Genomic DNA, 21,321 nt, shown 5'->3' with positions numbered 1-21,321 from the left:
TTAATTCAGTGAGACAACAATAGAGGGTGGGCTGAGTAAAAAGGGAGATTAAGACTGATAAAAATGGAAGGTGGAATGAGGGACATGTTCGCAGACACAATGAGCTTGGGTAAAATGCTGTTTCAGAGGGTCAATGCAGGCACAATGGGCTGAATGGACTCTTTCTGCACTGTAGGGATTCTAAAAGTTAGAGTTTATTTATTAGTCACAAGTAAGGCTTACATTAACACTGCAATAAAGTTACTGTGAAATTCCGCTAGTTGCCACGGTCAGTGCCTGTTCGGGTCAATGGACCTAACCAGTATGTCTTTCAGACTGTGGGAGGAAACCAGAGAACCCGGAGAAAACCCACACAGACACGGGGAGAATGTGCAAATTCCACACAGTCAGTGACCCAAGCCAGGAATCGAACTCAGGTCCCTGGCGCTGTGAAGCAGCAGTGTTAACCACCGTGCTACCGTGCCGCTACGGTATCTGCACCAGCCATCAAGCAACTATCTATTCTAATCCCATCTTTCAGCACTCGGTCTGTAGCCTTGTAAGCTACGACATTTCAAGTGCTACTAAATGTTTCTTAAATGTTGCGAGGATTCCTCTACCACACTTTCAAACAGTGGGGCAAATTTTACTGTTCCGCCTGCCATGGGAATTGGAGTGGGCGAGGGGCGGACCATGGAAAGGTCCGTTGACCCTTGAGCGAGATTTTCCGGTTTCGGGGTGAGCGAGGCCAGAAAATCCGGCCCAGTGAGTTCCAGATTCTTACCATCCTCTGGGTGAAAAGGTATTTTCTCAACTCCCCACTGAATCTCTTGCCTTGCATGAGGAATATGCTGTTGACATCAGGCTGCCTATGGACCCATAACTCTCAGTTGACAGGGTAGAGCTGGTGCTGCTGCAGATATTTCAAATTTGTACGTCAGCTAGCAAATTAAAATAATCATGAGCAGAGAGAGTGCTGTCAAATTCATACATGACCATCTATTTCAGCACTGAATGGTTTAAAGTTTATTTATTAGTGTCACATGTAGGCTTACATTAACACTGCAATGAAGTTTCTGTGAAAATCCCCTAGTCACCACACTCCGGCGCCTGTTCGGGTACACTGAGGGAGAATTTAGCATGGCCAATGCACCGAACCAGCATGTCATCCAGACTGCTACAGAAACCGGGGCACCCAGAGAAAACCCACGCAGACACGGGGAGACTGTGCAGACTTCACATAGTGTGGAGATGCCGGTGTTGGACTGGGGTAAGCACAGTAAGAACTTAGTAAGGAACACAGTAAGAACACTTCTTACTGTGCAGACTCCACATAGACAGTGACCCAAGCTGAGAATCGAACCCGGGTCCTTGACGCTGTGAGGCAGCAGTGTTCGCTACTGTGCCGCCTTGGGTTTTGGGTCACTGTCTGTGTGGAACTTGAACATTCGCCCTGTGTCTGAATGGCTGATTCACTTCAGCCCAGTTTATCCAAGGCACTCCCAACTACTGCCTGAAGAAGCTTCCTTTAACTTGTCTTGTAGCCCCTGACGGAAGTACGTGATGGAAAACCCGTTTCCTTCAGCCGCTGAACACAGCAGGGAAAGGAAATGAACATCACAATCACCTGCTGTGGAACTGTACACCAAAAATGGCAATGATTCCTCCAGCGAAACAATAACCTAGGATATAATGTAACTGCTAAAAATACAGACGTAAAAATGTACAATGATTACGGGTTTCTCATCAGACATAATATGAATGTCAATTTTAATAACAAGAGTGTTCTCTTTCATTCTTCCCTCTTGTTGCCAAAAGTATACAAAAACAGCAAGATGTTTTACAAATCTATCAGTTGAACTGGCCAGAATTTCATTTGTTTTCAAAGGAACTGGGACAGAGTTGTCTCGAGAGAACAGATCCCGACTGAATTCAATGATCTGCAGTCAAATAATTGAGAGGAAGCTATCTGACAATCTCATAAAGAATGTTTTGGACGTGTTAGCCACTGTTTGTTCTATTCTCGCAGCTTGTTCGCAACATGAACTTTGTGTGTTGACATCTGACACCATGGCGTGAATTTGCATGTCGACAGAGAGGGTGTCCAGCTGATCTAAAATAGCACCACAGGCTCGATTCCAGAAGTCCTGCCCCCAAACCTGATCCCACCATTTTCACAGGGTGGAGGGAGGCAATTTGGGTGGGTTAGGTTAAAGAAATGTGTATTGTCTCCAGACAGGACAGCCAGTGAGATTCTGCAGGACCTGCAGAGCCTAATGCTCTCTCCACTCACATTGTCTGTATCTTTAAGACCTGATTAGCTGTAAAGATTCACATTCTAATCAGTATTCTGTAACTTGAGTTTGTGTCTCTGTATGCCTTGTTTATGAGCAGATATCCACTCCATCTGACGAAGGAGCAGCGCTCCAAAATCTAATGGCATTTGCTACCAAATAAACCTGTTGGACTTTAACCTGGTGTTGTTAAAACTCTTACTGTGTTTACCCCAGTCCAACGCCGGCATCTCCACATCGTGCTTCAGTAAGGTCATGGCTGATCTGGTTGTGTTGAGTTCCACATTCCTGTCTACCCCCGATAATCTTTGAGTCCCTTTCTAACACGAATCACGAACATCTGCCTTAAAAATACTCAGTGACCTCACTTCCACTGCCTTCTGAGGCAGAGAGTTCCAAAGTCAGACAACCATCTGAGAGAAGATAAATTCTGCTCATCTCTGTCCCAAAAGAGCGACCCCTAATTGTAAAATAGTCCCCCCTCGTTCTGGACTCACCCACAAGAGGAAACATACTTTTCTCGTGCACCTTGTCAAGACTGTTCAGGATCTTGTATACTTCAATCAAGTCACCCCTCACTGTTCAAAACTCTAGCTGAAACAAGCCCAGCCTTTCCAACCTTTCCTCATAAGACAGCCCAGGTATCAATCTAGTAAACCTCCTCTGAACTGCCTCCAACACATTCATATCCTTCCTTAAATAAGGAGACCAAAACTGTACATAGTATTCATGATGTAGTCTCACCAATACCCCGCATAACTGAAGCATTACATCCTCACTTTTTATGTTCAATTCCTCTTGTAATGAAGGATAACATTCTATTAGCCTTCTTAATCACATGCTGCACCTGTATAATAGCTTTTTGTGACTCATGCACAAGAACACCTAAATCCCTCTGCACCTCAGCATTCTGCAGTTGTTCTCCATTTAAGTTAACTCTGTTTTCTTATTCTTCCCATCAAACTGAACAACTTCACACTCCCTCACATTACACTCCATCTGCCAGATTTTTGACAATTCACTCAACCTATTTATATCCAGCTGCAAACTCCATATGTCTACTTCACTACATACTTTCCTACCTATCTTTGTGTCATCTGCAAATTTAGTTACTATGTCTTCGTTCCCCTCATCTAACTCATTGATGTAAATTGTAAAATATAGGTCCCAGCGGACACCACTCGTCACATCGTGCCAGTCAGACAACGACCCACTTCTGCATGCTCTCTGTTTTCTGTCCACCAGCCAATCTTCAATCCAGGCTAATATGTTACCCCTTACACCATGAGCTTTTAATTTGTGCAATGACCTTTGATGTGGCACCTTATCAAATGCCTGCTGGAAATCCAAGTATGACTAGAGGCTCCCCTTCATCTACAGTGCATATTACTCTTTCAAAGAACTCAAACAGATTGGTTAGACATGATTTCCTTTTCATAAAACCATGCTGACTTATCCTGATTACCTTGAGCTTGTCTAAGTGCCCAGCTATAGCCTCTTTAATTAGTGATTCTAACATCTTCCCCATGATAGACGTCAAGCTTTATAATTTCCTGTTTTCTGTCTCTCTCCCTTCTTGATTGGAGGGGTTATATTTGCTACTTTCCAGTCTGATTAATGCCTTTCCAGAATCTAACACATTTTGGAAAATTGACGCCAATGCATCTACTATCTCATTAGTCACCTCTTTTAAGATTCTAGGATGAATTTTGAACCAGAAATTAGTACAGAAATAAGCCTTGCCTAGGTTGCCTGTGCTTGTCTCAAAATCCTTTGTCTTTCTTTCAGTGTTTCTTGTTATTTCAAATCATAATTGTTCTTTTTAGCGGAAAAGCAAGGAAAAGTAAGTCAGTGAGGCAGCACTGGAATATGATATGCTACACCATGGTCTTGTTTGAGGCTTTCTACACACCCAGTATGGAAGTGGGTTTGGACACAATCCAATTTCTAGGGTATACATACTGTAACTTTAAAAAGCAAGAAAGGAAGAAAATGTAATCTACTCTGATTAGAATAGATAGTAACAGCAGGCAAAGAGATCAGCTATTTCCTGTGAACTTGTACCAGCATGTTTTCTGCTTCATAAAACCTGCTGAATTATTGCTGACAGCATATCATCTTGTTCAGGGGCTTAGCAATTGACTATTCCCAACTCAATAACTGTACATATAAAAGAAGCTTCATACTGCGATAAATGCCATACAATATCATAGTGAGAATAATACAGTCTGGATGAACATTTTGCAAAATCAGTGCATTGTTGAAGTTTGCAGATAAATGGAGTCAAGGACATAAATATCAGACAGTAACATCAGTGTGAGCTTTGTACTGGTTCAATGAAATGATTCATTTTGTAACCAACAATTTTATTCAAATAGATGAATAGTGATCATTTTTCAGTCCTGAAATCTGGATGATCTTAAAACCTAGTCAAGCATTTGATGTTCCTTAATAAAGTCTCAAATATAATTACATAAAACAAAAATGTGTGTATATGGATAATCTTATTACTAAGAACCAAACCCTCAAGACGTATTATGGTGCTAATGGAAATCAAAGTCATAAGAATTTCAAACAATTCGCTTTTCAAAGTGAATTTGATTTGATTTTGAAACCTATTGTGAGAAAATAATTAGAGCCATGATACAAACATAGGTTAACCAAACGTTACATTCTCCAGTGCAACATGATGACATTCAGACTGAGTTTTAAAGAAATGAGAGTGCCTGTGGGATTTGCAATTGCAGCAAATTACATCACTTCCTTCATCCCTGAGTTTCAATCCAGGTCAAACCAATCAGCTGAATGTTTGTTCAAGTTGACAGCCATTGAGCCCGACTGAATTAGACAAAGAGCAACCAGTTCTAAAACATCCCGGAGTTCAACCCTAATCTTGGCAATACAACTATAAAGAAAGAGAAAAATAAATTGGGTCATTTATCATTGGCACAATGCAGAGTACATGACAACGTGATGGTTTAAAATTATGAAAGAATGGATGATAGCAGTAGGCTGCTTCCAGTTGTTCAGTGATGATGAACGAGAGGCTAGAGACACAAGATTTATGGTCAGAGATTTAGAACAGAAGCCAGGAGAAACTTCTCTACATAGAGAATTATGAGGATGTGGAATTTGGGGATATGGGGTTGAAGTATAATGATAAAGTAAAGCATTCTTTCTCAGAAAGCAATATGTGAAATAAGTTTTAAATTTCGCTTACTGACTCAATCATAAAGGTGTTAAGGATGGATAGTTTATTTAAACTCCTATGTTCATCTTTCAGGTAACTCATTCATCTCAGTCCAGTTAGAAGTAGATGTAAAAATATTCTGTCTACATTTTTAACAATAAAGATAGTGTCAAATGTTCTCTGTTTGCTATGCATAGCAAAAGCTCAGGTACAGGCACAAAGGGCGTATTTACGCTGAATCTTAAAAGAGGCGGCTAATGAGGTAGTAGATGTTTTGTTTTATGTAATTATTTTTGAAATATCAAACAGAGGAAATTGTTCTTTAAAACCTTCATAGCGTAACTCGCAATAACATAGCAGAGGCAGGGTCCATTTCAGTCAGGTGGAACTGCCTCAGATGTCAATCGCTCGATGCCAAGAAGCAACATCCTGGCCAACCTTCTTTGCTTTTCACAGGTGGCCTAGGCATGCTCGATCAAGTTCTGTCTCCAGGGGAACGCCAATGATGAATGTCAGTTAAACCAGAAACCGGAAATTGAAAACCAGAACGCTGCAGCTGAGGGTTACTTCATTTAGAAAAATATTTTGTGTGTCGTGATGCAAAGTTTTGCTGCACCAGTGAGCTGCATCACAGCTTGTTCACCCAGGCTTTTTCAGCCACGGTCTTTCATAAATTTCATAATTCTGTCATATTTTACATAATCATCAGATATCTCAAAGTGCATTACAGCCAATGAAGCGTAGTCACTTTTGTAACGCAGGGAACGCGGTAGCCAGAATTTGCATAACAAACTCCCACAAACAGCAATTGGCAATGATGAGATAGTCTGTTTTTTTTATGTTGATTGAGGGATAAATATTGGCCAGGATACCAGGGATAACTCCCTCCTCGTCTTTGAAGTCATGCCATCTTTTAGATCCAACCAAGTGGGCAGATGGTGCCTCTGTTGAATGTCTCAGCCAGAAGATGGTACTTCCGACAGTGCAGCACTCCCTTAGCATTGCACTTGTCAGCTTTGATCCCAATAGTACTGCTGCCAGAGGGGAAATTGGGAGAGATGTCACCTGAAATTGTTCTCATTCCTCTGCCTGAGACTGAGTCTCAGGAAAACTTTCTGGAGGGCATGTTAACTGCAAACTTTTGTGTTGGAAATAACCATCTACATGGGGCCTGATCATGTTTTCAGGATAGTCAAACATGTTTTATATCAATAAATTACTTTTGAGTTACAAACAAACCCAGCATCCAATTTCCACATAGCAAGAAAAAAAAGTTTGTTTTGGTGATGTTAGTTGAGAAAAAAAATGTTGGCCAGGACACAAATGTCCTTCTGCTCTTCAAGTAGTGTTGTGTTATCTTTCACATCCAACTCATCGAATCGTTGAATCCCTACAGTACAGAAGGAGGACATTCGGCCCATCAAGACCACACCATCAACAATCCCACCCACTATCCCGTAACTCCACGTATTTACTCTGCTAATCTCCCTGACACTAGAGGACAATTTAGCATGACAAATCAACCTAACCCGCACATCTTTGGACTGTGGGAGGAAACCGGAGCACCCAAAGGCAACCCACGCAGACATGGGAAGAATGTGCAAACTCCACACTGACAGTGACCCGAGACTGGAATTGAACCCGAGTCCCTGATGTTGTGAGGCAGCAGTTCTAGCCACTATGCCATCATGCCGCCCATAAGTACTGATCAGTCAGACCTTAATTTGAAAGCTCTACCCAAAAGCGGACTTACTCCTTCCTCCCTCTGTCTCACAGTATTACAATATTGAAGCATCAGCCTACATCTTCTGATGTAAAGGCAATAATGCTATCAATGAAGCCAAGCTGTAGGCATTGCATTGAGCAGGAAGATCAAGAGTAAGACATGCTGGGCTGCAACATCAGAAACTAAAGGTAAAATAACATGCAGATCATGTGGGCTGGCCCAATGGTTCAGTTTTTAACTGTGTTTGCACCCTCAAAAAATACTTCCCAGCTTGTTGCTTCTCACAATCTTCCATCTATTGTTCCTGATGAGTTAGTGAGGCACCCTGTTGTCACATTGGTCCTTCAACATCACAGAATGGTGAAGCATAGGCTTACCCCGGTGCTGCTGAGGGTGGCAAGGGAGGAAGCAACAGTGAGGAAGATTAGACACTTGCCTTCAAACAGGGAAGGAAGATCAAATGTTGAATTTCACTGGGTCACTCTCGTACGCCTCCGGGGGCTGATTTACATGGAGCCGAGGAAGCGAACCTGGAGCTGGGTCCCTTCCTGTGGGTGGCATTGTGGTACAGTGGCTAGCACTGCTGCCTCACAGTGCCAGGGAATTGAGTTTGATTCCCGGCTTGGGTCACTGTCTGCGTGGAGTTTGCACGTTCTCCCTGTGTCTGTGTGGGTTTTCTCCGGGTGCTCCGGTTTCCTCCCACAGTCCAAAAGGCATGCTGGTTAGGTGCATTGGCCATGTTAAATTCTTGCTCAGTGTACCCGAACAGGCGCTGGAGAGTGACAACTAGAGGATTTTCAGAGTAGCTTCATTGCAGTGTTAATGTAAGCCTACTTGTGACACTAATAAATAAACTGTCTGCCAGAAAAGACTTCATGAGCTGGATGGAGCTGAAGGAACATAGGATGCAAGGAAAACTGGTGAGGAAACAAAACTACAATTTAAATTCTCGAGCCACAAGGAAAGACTATATTCGCAGTAGCATTTGTACAGGCCTCACTGGGTTGGTGCTATTTGGACGGTACGATCTGCTTGGCTAAATAATCAGCCAAATCTACACAAGCTTTCTAATTTTATACAAGGTTGTCACTTTTCTTTGTTGAGATTTATTTGTTATTTTAGTGTCTCCATCCGGATTTCCTCTCTTTTGAAGGGAATGAGCCAGATACCCATTTCAGAGCTTGTTTAACTGATCACTGGTTCGCAGGAATGATAAAAGCCGTTGTGGGTTCCTTAGTAACTGATCAGATAGATTTATTTCAGCAGCAATCATGATCAGGCATCAGTAAATGGTCAGAGCATGTGGAAAGACAGTTTCCTGCCTGCTATTTGTGACTATGTGGGTGGGGTGAGGCAGAACAAGCGTCACCATTAATTCCCGAGGCTTGGATCACTCCGCCATAACTGCAAGGTGGAAAGTTCATGGGAAAATGACACTTGACGACATGAAGTGAAATCGGAACGCTCATCCACATCAAACAGATGAACAAATAATGGTATGAAAGGTAGCAACCAACTTATATTTTGAAAACAATTAACCAAAATTAACTTTTTTGAGGATTTATGCTATTAGCTCGAGCTCAGAAATTCCAACTGCATCTTTAGGGCGGCACGGTAGCACAGTGGTTAGCACTGCTGCTTCACAGCTCCAGGGTCCTGGGTTCGATTCCCGGCTCGGGTCACTGTCTGTGTGGAGTTTGCACATTCTCCTCGTGTCTGCGTGGGTTTCCTCCGGGTGCTCCGGTTTCCTCCCACAGCCAAAGATGTGCGGGTTAGGTTGATTGGCCATGTTAAAAAATTGCCCTTAGTGTCCTGGGATGTGTAGGTTAGCGGGTAAAATATGTGGGGGTAGGGCCTGGGTGGGATTGTGGTCGGTGCAGACTCGATGGGCCGAATGGCCTCCCTCTGCACTGTAGGGTTTCTATGATTTCCATGTACCTTGTACTCTACTCTCTGCAAGCCCTAATAAACACCTGTCAGGATCCATACTAACCAGTGAGTAAATGAAAGTGCTGGAATTAACCCTTTGTTACCAAGTATCAAAGAAGTCAATGAATAACTGCACCATTTAACAATGGTTAACCTTCCAATCATAGTTAGTTAAACCTAAATATTGAGAATCCAAATAATACTAAAACTTCTCCCAAAGGGTTGTGAATCTATGGCATTCGATACCCCAAAGTACGGTGGATGCTGGGACAGTGAGTAAATTTATGGAGGAGTTAGACAGATTTTTAATTGGTAATGGGTTGAAGAGTTATGGAGAAGGCAGGAAAATGGGGATGAGGAACGTAGCAGCCATGATCGAATGTCAGGGTGGACTCAATGGGCCGAATGGCCTAATTCTGCTCCTATATCTTATGGACTAAAGAGACAATGCTAATTGACAAACTCAATTTGTCAATCAAGAACAAGTATAAAGCTAGTTCAATAATGTCACCGTTCGTCAACATTAACAGCTTGCTAATTATACATTTGTAATTAAGATCAATGCCTGAGATTGATTTCAAACATTAATATTAATTCAGGATTTGATTCCTTTGTTACCCCAAAACGTGACGAGTCCAACACACTTATAGCTGGCCTGCTCTCTTGCACCCTTTACAAACTTAAGCTTATCGTCACATGAAGGGGAAATCGTAACTGAGTGAGATGGCCCTATAACTTCACCAGCTAACCAAAAACAATGAACTGCTTAAAGAGCACATTTAAGAAAAAAAAGAAAAGACACTGACCAAAAATGGCTGCCAGGAGTCACTTTGGGGGCGATTTTCCAGCCTCGCCACACCTGGCTCAGATTGCACCGATCCTGGAAAATAGTGCGCAGGCCTAAAAATGTGTTTCATGCCCAGTGGCAAACGGTTTGCAATTGTCCTAGTCCCTTGATATTGGCGCAAACCAGATCTCCCCCAGAAAGGGTGAGAGACTGATTAGCATATTTAAAGTAGCATTTAAATATGCACAGTCCATTTGACGTGGATGCTCCCAGATCCCGGGATCTTCCGACCCTCGGGCACAAACAAGCCTGGCAAGAGTCACTGCTGAACTCCACTAGCAGAGACCAGGTGTGATGACCACGCCAGGGATCTTAGAGGCCATTGAAGTCCTTGGGTGGTCAGGGCCATGGCTGGGCAGTGCCAACCTGGCACCCTGGCAGTGGCAAGTTGGGACTGCCCATGTGCCAGGGACAGTGCCAAGGGATGGGGCTGAGTGGGGGCTAAAACAGGGTGGCTATGATGGGGAGCTATGCTGGGAATAGGGGAGATTGTGAAGAGCTAGGGTATGAAGGGGGGCATGTCAGGGGTCATGAACAGGACATGTTGGGGGTCATGAAGGGGGACCCATTGGGAGAGCCCCTGTGCCCTGATGCTGGAGATCCATGTCAGGGAAGGGGTGGGAAAACATGCTGTTGATAAGAGGGAGGGTCCCAATGTCAGGAGGGGGAGGAAGGGGTGTCTCTAATTGCACTTGAGATTGGGGCACCCTTTCAAAATGGCGCCCAATTGCTTTGTAGCCAGGCTCGCCGGCATGTTTTGGCACCTCCCAGAATCAGCACACACTTCAATGCTCTTCCAAAAAATGACTAAGTGTGAGATGATTGCTGTCCGGTCTGCACTGGATGGACTGGCGCAGATTGCTCCGATTTTCTTGGGAAAATTCTGGCACTGATATCTGATATTATAAATTGTCGACTTTTCTGGAAAGTTCCTATCTGGATTGCACTGCAGACCTGCCCTAACCTGTTACATGGAATTACACACCCAGTTGCTATCTATCCAAGGTCCACTTCAAGGTAACTCTTGAAAAGAAGGCAGTAAAAATGCAAAGTGCTGGACTTTAATCAACTGTAATTCTGTCAAGACAATGTGAACTGCTAACCAACCTGTTACCCAACAGACATTCTAAACCCCCTGTGGAGGATAAAATAATCCCATCTCCTGTGGATTTCTCTGAAATGTGCCAATTGTTTCTGAGATGAAAGACCAAGCATGCAATTACTTATTCAACAACAATGACTGTAAGACATACTACTCAAATTCCTTCTTGGAATATTTATGCAGGAGCTTTAAGAATTGGCTTTGCCAAGACAAAAATAGGGAGAAAAAAGTCAATGTAATCTAGAGACACAGCTGAAGGGAGCAATGAGGAACCTCTCTTTCTATTCCTCTCTGTCTCTCTCTCTCTCCAGTTAAGATTGACTTTAACAAGGTGAATCTACCTAAGCCTCAGGATTTTGAAGGAAACCAGCTAATTTTAAATGGCTGCAATGTATAACAATGTATTCCTCAAGATTAAGCAAAGGACGTAATCATATGTCCTTTTAACTTCTTTGTACTCTGACTCTTCTTACTTCTAATGCGTGTGTGCGTGTGCACGTGTGTGCATGTGTGTGCGTGTGTGTGCGTGTGTGTGTGCATGTGTGCTTGTGTGTGCATGTGTGTGCATGTGCATATGTGTGGGTGCGTGTGCATTTGTGTGCTTGTGTGTGCATGTGTGTTCGTGCGTGTGCGCGTGCTTGTGTGTTTTTTGTCACATCTTTTTTTTTTCTCAAGTTTAGTAACTAATAAACTTACTGTTTTTTGACTCAAGAAAACCTGGTTTGATTGGTTCCTTATTTAAACAGTAATTATATTTCGATTTGAAAAGGCATTGAAGGGGGAAAAAAAATCTTTGTTGTGACCAACTGAGGGGCATGAATAAAAGGTGAGCTCACCTGGCATAACATTACCGATTGCCAGTATTCTAACTTTCACCGAGCCCTGTTCATCTATCAGCCACGCTCACTGACCTACATTGGATCCTGGTTTGGCAACACCTCAGTTTTAAAATTCTCATCCTTGTTTTCAAACTTCTCTTTGGCCTCACTCCTCCCAGTCGCAGAATCCTCCTCCAACTTTCCAACACTGAGATCTCTGGGCTCGTCCAATTCTGGCTCCTTGAGCATCCTCGATTTTAATCTCTCTACCACAGGTGACGATCTCTTCAGCTGCTTGGGTCCTCAGCTCTGGATTTCCCTATCTAAGCCACTCAGCTTCTTTACCGCTCTCTCCGTCTTTAAGATGTTCCCAACATTGTGATCAGGCTTTCGATCATCAAGCCTAGCAACCCGTTATGTGGTTTGGTGTCAGGTTTTGTTTGTTAACACTCCTGTTGAAGCACCTTGGGGTGTTTCATTACATCATAGGTGCTGCATGAATGCAAAATGTTGTGTGAATACTCATCACTTCAGAATTTATATAACTTCATCCTTATGATCAAACATGGTGAATTGGTTGCCTTGCTTCTTCTGGGTTGATGCATTCTGTTTGCCTTCTGAGACACCTGAGTAATGAACTCCTGTGTAGCTGTTATTACTCTTCCTGGATCCTTCACTCCTTGGTATATGAACTGTCCACACAGTTAGCTGTATCCGGGCTAACCAGCATAAATGCTTAATCTCAAGGAAATGTGTTTATCTAAGTAACAAATTATAACTCCCTGTACTGATAGCCGTACCATCATCACACCTGCAGCCTTTCTCCTTCTCTATTGAAGATTCTTTTCTTAATCTTTCAAGGGATGTAGGCATCGCTGGCAAATCCAGCATTTATTGTCCATCCCTAATCACTCTTAAACTGAACAGTTTGCTAGACTATTTCGGAGGGCAGATAAGAGTCAGCCACATTACAAAAAACAAAGAAAAGTACAGCAGGAACAGGCCCTTTGGCCCTCCAAGCCTGTGCCATTAATGATACCCTCGCTAAACTAAAAAGAAAACCTTCAGCCCTTACTCAGTCCGTATCCTTCTATTCCCTCCCTATTCATGTACCCATCCAGATGCCTCTTAAATGTTGCTAATGTGCCTGCTTCCATTACTTCCAGAATGGCATAGATAGTCACCCAAAGTTGGAACCAAATCCAGGTCTCTGGCGCTGTGAGGCAGCAGTGCTAACCACTGTGCCACCTATGACTGATTGCCCCCCGCGACTGATTGTGTGTTATTTGATGTACTGTAGCAGCTCTCAGTTCATGTGATAAAGTAGACAATATTGAATTAATTACTGTACCAAATTACTGCACCAAAGGATCAGAGATGACAATACAGAGTTTATGTTTATATTCATCTCCAGAATTTCTTTGCCATCCCTAACCAAGGTGATTCCTCCAGTGCTACATGCACTGCATCATTGACCAGATTCACATCATTGACCAGATAGTGCGTACATGTTGATCTGCTGTGAAGCAATTGAGTCACAGGTGATGTTCTGGTTAATATTTTAGGTGCTCCTTAAACACAATTCTTATACTCGAGACTGTGGTCTGATCTTGATATTTCAGAAGGGAATGAAACAAGATGCATTGAGCTGTAGAACAGTTAGTCTAGCACTGAACTTTATAGAATGTTGCCAACATTCCCCTGAAGAGCGCAGAGGTCTTCGAATGTCAGCATGATTTTGGGAGTAATAAGTCACGGCTGACTAAATTACAGGAATTGTTTGCGTGGGTTAGCAAACAGGCCTTTGCATCAGAAATTACCCGTTAAATTTTCGGAAGTCAGATTGTAAAACTCCACATGCAAAGCTTGATTAAGATTGTATAGAATTAATGGTTAAATTAAGAAACTGAATTGAAAATCAGCTAGGGAAAACAGAAGGTAATAAAGGAGTCTGCCTGAGCTAAGTGAGAGGATTTACTGACTCAAAATTCCAGAGGTAATTTCTACTCCCTCCTGTTTATATACTTCAGCTGCTATATCAAAGAGGTGCTTGCAGTGATATTAAATTTCTGATTGCACAGTGCTTGGTGTCTGGGAGACTGATGGTGCTGAAGTTTTGATAGCCTGCAAAATCAGGCTCAGGGATCATGATTTGTGATTACCCAGTTGAGGTGATGCAGACGGCAGGCAAGTTTCAAATTACCTGTTTATTTCTATGATTGCAGTATGAGGCTCATGCTGCTGGCTGGGTGTACACTTCAGCAGGGGGCCTGGGTTTATGTGACACTCAACTACTTAAGGTACATTCCCTAGCAATGATGTGGGCTGAAACTCCCTGGACGACATTGGGAGAACTTCAAGAATGCCCCAACATGGCACAGCAGGCAAGAGAGTGTTCCCAGGTCTTGGTGCTGTACCTCTGTGCCGAACACATTGGGCAGGATTTCCCACCAACACCGCCCCTCCCGCCCACTGCCCCCAGCCCCCCCACCCTCCCGAGGCATGTTTTCCAGTGGTGAAATTGGCTTGCTATTGGCCAGCAATGGGATCTTCTGGTCTCATCAATTTCAATGGTGTTTTACGTTGTTCACTGACCGTGACTCTGGGGAAACCACCATGGGGTTTGGCATCGATGGGGCTGGAAGATGCCATTGCAGAAAGGGCTAGAAAATTCAGCCCATTTTTCCTGGTTTAGCTGGAGGAAGGAGAAGTGTTCTCTGAAGACCCAAGGTGGGTAAGACCTCTTGTTGAGAACTCCCCTCCTCTTCTCTTGAGAGCAGATTCTCATCGTCCTCTGCCCCTTCTCCTCTGACAATGCAACCCAAGGGAAACTTCAACCACAGCCCCCATTACTCAGAGCTGGAGGCACGTACAGAGAGACTTTACAAAAGCAGACAATTCCTTCCAAAGTCCAGCGCCATTCCCTGAACATTTTTCCAACTTTCCACAACTTCTCGAGCAAGCCAGTGCTTCCACTAACTCTGCCGTAGCAATTAGATAGCCAGGTGGAGCTAAGTAGCATGTTGACCTGTGATTATGTAAGGCAGAGTGTGAACAGGAGTGGTGAGGTCCATCACGGCAGATCAGCTGTCAAATCAACATTTGACATGAACTTATCATGATCTGATCACTGCATACTTCCAGTGAATGCACATTACACCAGTACTAACATCTCCAATAGCATAACCATACATCGTGTGTGACATCAGAAACATTTGGGAGTCACAAGAACACTATCTTTTATATCAGGCTGCACCTACAGTGTTAAAACTGCCAGGGTTATGGAGTTAAAGTTTGCACCCATAACATTTAAAGTGATTGGTGCAAATTTGGTAAATGGCTGAGAAATAGCAGTTAGAGTTTGATGCTGCTATAAATGCAAGGGAATCTTGCACAGCGACACAGAACACAGGCACATCGTTGATGGATGTCTTTCTGAAAGATTTGAAATGATAAAGTGTTTTTGATCACGGCCGCTGACCACCCAGTCAGTCCAGGGTTCATCAAGCTAATCAAGTACCAGGAAGCATCTTGAAACCATTTTGACTATAAATTGAAACAGTTTATTTCAACTCAGTGTTAAGACCACGTTAAAAATATTGGTTGCATTGGTCAAGAATATGCTTTGGGTAATTATTTCAGTCCTGTAAAAGCTCGGATCAGGTGGGTGAACACTTCATGAAGCTGCAAGTAACAACTTACAAGTGAGGTTGCTGAACAGTTTTGGAGTTAAATATATGTGTAGAAAACATTGTTCCATCAGTACAGTGTGTTTACATTATCAAATGGCATTTTACCATTGATAGATACGTAGGGGTGATTTAGGTGAGATTATGCTCATTTACTGCCTTCAGTGGAATTTTCAATATCAGTCCAAATATTAATAGGGTTGACATTCCACAGGCACATTTGTTTCCGATAGAGGGATTACATGAATGTGAGGAGTGTGACTAATGGAATCCTTTCTGGAATTTCACCCTGAAAATGTCCATGGAAGGGAAATTTGAACATTCAGAAAAGCATTTGCCTCTTTATTCATGAGACAGAACATTAAGATTTTCTGGGCAATGAAGTTCTATTTCAAAGCCCTGGTCACAGCCACATCAGTGTAACTGTAAATGACAATCGTAAATTGGGTTTACGTTGGTGTGTCTACGAAATTGGCCTCATTCAGAATTTTGCATTTCGCCCGAGCCACCCACCAGTTAGTTCCTGTGCTTTGCTGAAAGGGTGCGTTAGTTACAACACGTGTTAGTGTTAGAAACATGTTTGCTCCTATCATGTTAGTTTTTGCATGGCACCCATGAATAAGCTCAGTATGAGTCTTCATCTGGGTTTTATTTCTATGTAACATGGTTTACATTTCACTTAAAGTTCTTGTGTAATCACAGAGGTGATAAAGATTGGTGACTCATCTCCAAGTGATTGTGATATATTGACGATCACCTTCTGTCATGGGTTAGGCAGTAAGATCAAAACATTAGGGAGGACTGGAATGTTTTCTGGGGATTGACAAGTCATATTCCCCGAGAATTCATGGGATCACCTTTTCAATGGACACATTAATGACTTGAATGAAGAATTCAGTTGTAGGTCTAAATTTGCAGATGACGCTAAGGCCGAGATTTTTGCTTCCAACATGGGAGAAAGTGCTGCAGACAATTTGGTTGTCATTCCAGTGGGTGGAGTGGGGTGAGGAGGGGGTGCGGAGTTGGGGGGGGGGGAGGGGTGGGGGGGAGTTGTGCTGCAGTTGTTAACAGGAATCTGACTTGCCATCCCAGAAAGAGTTTGGAGGCACCAAAGGATTGTCAAGTACGAATGTGAGTGTGCGAAAGGCCCACGCCAGTGCTCTGGGACTTTATCGCAGCTGTTAAAAAAAAGACAAAATAAAACCCCTCACTCCTAACGTACCCTCAAATCCCACACACTCACCATGCTCCATCCATGCCAACCTAGGTTGCCTCATGTCCCCCCCACCCATTCACATGGCTCCTCATTCTCTCCATGCCAACCTATGCCCTATAACCCTTTATAGCCCCCAAGCAAACTTGGTGACAACACATGCCAACACACTTTCTCAAAAGACAAAGTGAAATAGCAAGCATGCCAATTTCATTTTTTTACATTAAAAACCAAGAGATTTAAATGTCTTGACAGCTTGCCATTTCTCTTAACAGCTCAATAGTTCCAATGAGCTTGCTGGTAGCAATGAGTTTGTCCACTTTTTATGTACATTTATGTCTACTTTAAAAAATTCCAAAGAATACTTGACCTCTCCTAAAAGACATATGACCTTCCCAAAGGCCACCTTACCTACCCAAATGTGTCACTGGACCTATCCAAAAGGATAGCCCACGTCTTCAGAAGCATACAGTACCTTGCTAAAAATATTCCTTATCTCTCCAAATAACTCTGGCAGCTTCAGAACTTCTCCTAGAAAAGTGTAAAGCCCACAAGTTGTGGTTTGGATTTCCCACCAGTGAAAAGTGAGATGGAGTGATTCTCCCAAAAAATAGTAAGTGCTCAACAGGTGGGAAAACGGGAGATTTTCCAACACGTTTTTTGCGCATACTTAGTTTCATGAATCTCCAGCACTCTGTTCTCCACAGAGGGCCTCAGGGGGATTCACGTCATTAAGTGATGGGGGTTGGGCTCATCCTGCTGGAGAGGCTAGAATCAGTGCGCTGAGTGGGCCACTGTGCATGCACCGCTCTGTCAGTGGGGAGATTGGCACATTCGCACTGACCCCGCCCCCCCATCACCAGCCTCCTGATTGCCAGCTTCCCGTTTTTTTTTTTGCCTGGCCCCCTTGCTGATCACCGGCTTCCCAACCACTTCCCGCACTCCCACTGACCGCCAGCCTACCTGACCCACCCCCGATCGCTGGCCAACCCAACCACACCCTCTTCCTGGCCAACCCCAATCGCCAGCCCCCCATGGCCAGCCCCCACCCCACCACATGTGCAACTCGATCACCTCTCTCCCTCTCCCACCAATCCCTTTGCAGAGTGTGCAATGGGTCCACCCCAACGACCACTGATCGGCTCTGCCTCCAGTAGGTCCCGCCCCCTCTGGCCTCACCCCCTTGGCACTGCTCGGTATCTGGTGGGCACTGCCAAGGTGCCAGGTGGGCACTGCCAGAGTGCCAGGCACACCCCTTGCCCCTGATCTCCTGAGGAGGGCCCCAATGGCCTCTGTGCCCACCAGTGGGGTGATCAATCCTGGTCCTCCTTGATGGGGACGAGCTTTAATTCTTGCTGGTGGGAACCTCTCCCAGCAGGGGGGTTGGGTGGGGGGGGGGGGAAGGGGGGGATGGGGGGAGGAAGGAGACACTAGCATCTACCAGAGACTACCATCCTGGGCTCAATAATCATATTGAAATGTCAATTTCAATATGATTTCCGATGCAAGGCTGATTACGTTCAAAAACGCTGCCTGAGAGATTCGCGATTGGCCAGATGCTGGTGGTGAGTCCTGCTACAGGCCCCCCGCTAATGTCTCCCAGCAAACTTCACCACTCAAGCAGCGCAGCGGGCCAGGAGAATTACACTGATCGGGTTAAAGGCACCATACTTTAACATGCTTCCATGAACCACAGATGTGCAAAGTACAACCCACCTCCCAATCCACCCTAATGACAATGGTGGGTGTCAGTTTCAGGGGTGGGACTTACAGAATTGGCGGTTCTGGCACCATTTTGGCTAAGCAAGAGATCCTCTCCTTCTTGATGAAAATTCAGGCCTAGGTTAGGAGGCACGGTTAGTGTAGATGGAAGTAGAAAGTTGCAAAGGGACATAGACAGGCGAAGTAAGTGGGCCAAACTATGGCAGATGGAGTCGAAAGTGGGCAAGCATGAGAAAGGCAAATTAGGATATTTTCTTCATGGTCAGAGACTAGAAACTATGGAGGAGGGAACAGATTGAGATGCCCCTGTGTATAAGTCACTATAAATACAAACAGTAATCAAGAAATGCTAATGTGATTCTGACCTCTATCTCAAGAATATTGGAATACAAAAGTAAGAAAGTGATGCTTCATCTGTATAGAGTCTTGTCAGAGCCCATCTGAAGCTTTGTGTTCTATTTTGAGCATAACCACCACAGGCAAATAATATTTGGAGTGGGTACAGTGCAGTTTTGGCAGAAATACACCAGCACTTGAAGGGTTAAGTTACAGGAAACGGTTATTTAAACTTAGCTTGCATTCCCTTGATAGAAGCTTCAGGAATGCTTTAATCAAGGTCTTTAAAATTATAAAAGGTTCCATAGGTTACAGAAGCTATTTCCTCGAGTACAGGGATCTAGAAGAAGGGGAGGCAATCTTGAAATTAGGGCTAAGCCGTTTAGGAATGAGGTCAGGAAGCATATTTTTTCACACACACTGAAAATCTGGAATTATTTCCCCAAAAGGGCTGTTAATGCTGGGTCAGTTGGAATTTTCAAGACTTGGATTGGCAGAATTTCTTCTAAGGTAAGGATAATTTTTAAAAATGTATTTATTATTGTCACAAGTAGGCTTACATTAACATTGCAATGAAGTTACTGTGAACATCCCCCAGTCGCCACACTCCGGCACCTGTTCGGGTACACTGAGGGAGAATTTGGCATGGCCAAAGCACCTAACCAGCATGTCTTTCGGGCTGTGGGAGGAAACTGGAGCACCCGGAAGAAATCCACGCAGACACGTGGAGAACGTGCAGACTCCGCACAGACAGTGACCAAGCCGGGAATCGAATTTGGATCCCTGGCGCTGTGAGGCAGCAGTGCGAACCACTGTGCCACCTCTAAAGATATGGATCAATGAAAGTAAATGGAGTTAGGGCATAGATCAACCATAATTGAATATCGGGAGAGTGAAACTTGCGTTTGCTTTCAATTCATGCTTCATAAACACTTTCCAAGCTTGAAAACAATGAGCCTCTGTACTTCCATGCTTTAATCCAGTTTTAGTACCTGATTAAAACCTATCAGCGTTATAGCTAATGCAGCAGAGTAATCCACATTAATTCTTACTAAATGTGAGTTTCAACTTTCATTCACTGAGTCATTTCACCACTTCATTGTTTTAAGCAATCCTGGTGCCTCAGGGAGATAAAAACATTTTGGGTGGGGGAAGATCCACTCACTGTGCTGTTAGCTGGGTCTAATTTTAGGGCAGGATTATCCAGCCACGCTCACCCAAGAACGGAAAATCCTGCCCAAGGTCAATGGATCTTTGGGTAGTCCATTTTCCACATGCTACGAATCCCATGGTGGACGGGACATGAAAATTCCACCCTTTATGTTCCCGAAGCACGTCCTGTTCATCGGTTGGAAAACCAATGAGTAATCCAGATTGATCCAATGGGGAGGCCCAAGCAATTTAGATGTCTCTCAGGCACTTTACTGGCTAGCGTTGGGCCTTCACTGGGATTGGGACACTGATGGTGGAAATCCCAATCCAATCAGGGCCCAGCATCTCCCCTCCTCAATCCACACCACCAGGAGTGGTGACTTCTGCCGGTAATACAGTGAGGCGATCGTCAGAGGGAAGCCTCTTCACGCCACCCCCTGCCTCTTCATCATGGGATCCCTGCAGAGAGGTGAGTGGGGTGGTTTGAGGGTCAACAGGGAGGCCGTAGTCAAGCCCGACAGAGTATTGGTGGGTGGCCTTCAGGAAGCATGGAGACCCTGTCAGCTTGGGAGAATCCCTGAGTCACGACTATATTCCAGGGGGCTCAGAGATAATGACCGTTCAATAATTAGCCTAATTAGTCAATGGGTGGATTCCCCTCATCAGACCAAGCTGATTTATTGGAGGTCAGTTTCTCACTAGCAGGAATGGAATACGTTGTCTCTACTGCTATTATGTGAATCGGCCTACCACCATGTCCAATCCAACAGGCTGCACAAAATTCAGCCCCTCATCCAATCTGAGTCATGTGGAGGGAGGTACTAAATTTAACATTGATGGTAAGGAAGAGAAAACTGAGCGGGCTCCCTCTCTTGTGCACCACCCAATGATGTTTGCTGCAAAGCATGTTTATGGATATCAGATGAGAAGAGGACAGGAAGGGTCCCAGCTTTTAACACATTGCAGAGGCTGTTGACCATCACTGACCTGTCTCACACATCACACAAGGGCCAGTTGGGTAAGACATCCAGACAGCTGATGGTCCCCGTAGAAGAATACCACCTTATGAGTCCCTGCCTTCAGGAGAGGAAGCAAGAGAGGAAGCATTTATGGGACATGGCCATATCTGGCTGGCCAGCATATGTTGCCCATCCCTCGTTGCCCTTGTCCAGAGGGCAGTTGGGAGTCAACCACATTGCTGTTGTTCTGGAGTCACATATAGACCAGACCAGGTAAGGATGGAAGATTTCCTTCCTTCCCTAAAGGACGTTCGTGAACCAGATAGGTTTTTCCGACAATTGACAATGGTTTCATGGTCATCAGT

This window comes from Mustelus asterias, chromosome 14 (genome assembly GCF_964213995.1).
Source record: "Mustelus asterias chromosome 14, sMusAst1.hap1.1, whole genome shotgun sequence".
NCBI lineage: Eukaryota > Metazoa > Chordata > Chondrichthyes > Carcharhiniformes > Triakidae > Mustelus > Mustelus asterias.
The sequence above is the reverse complement of the archived record's forward strand: the minus strand, read 5'-3'. Positions refer to the sequence as shown.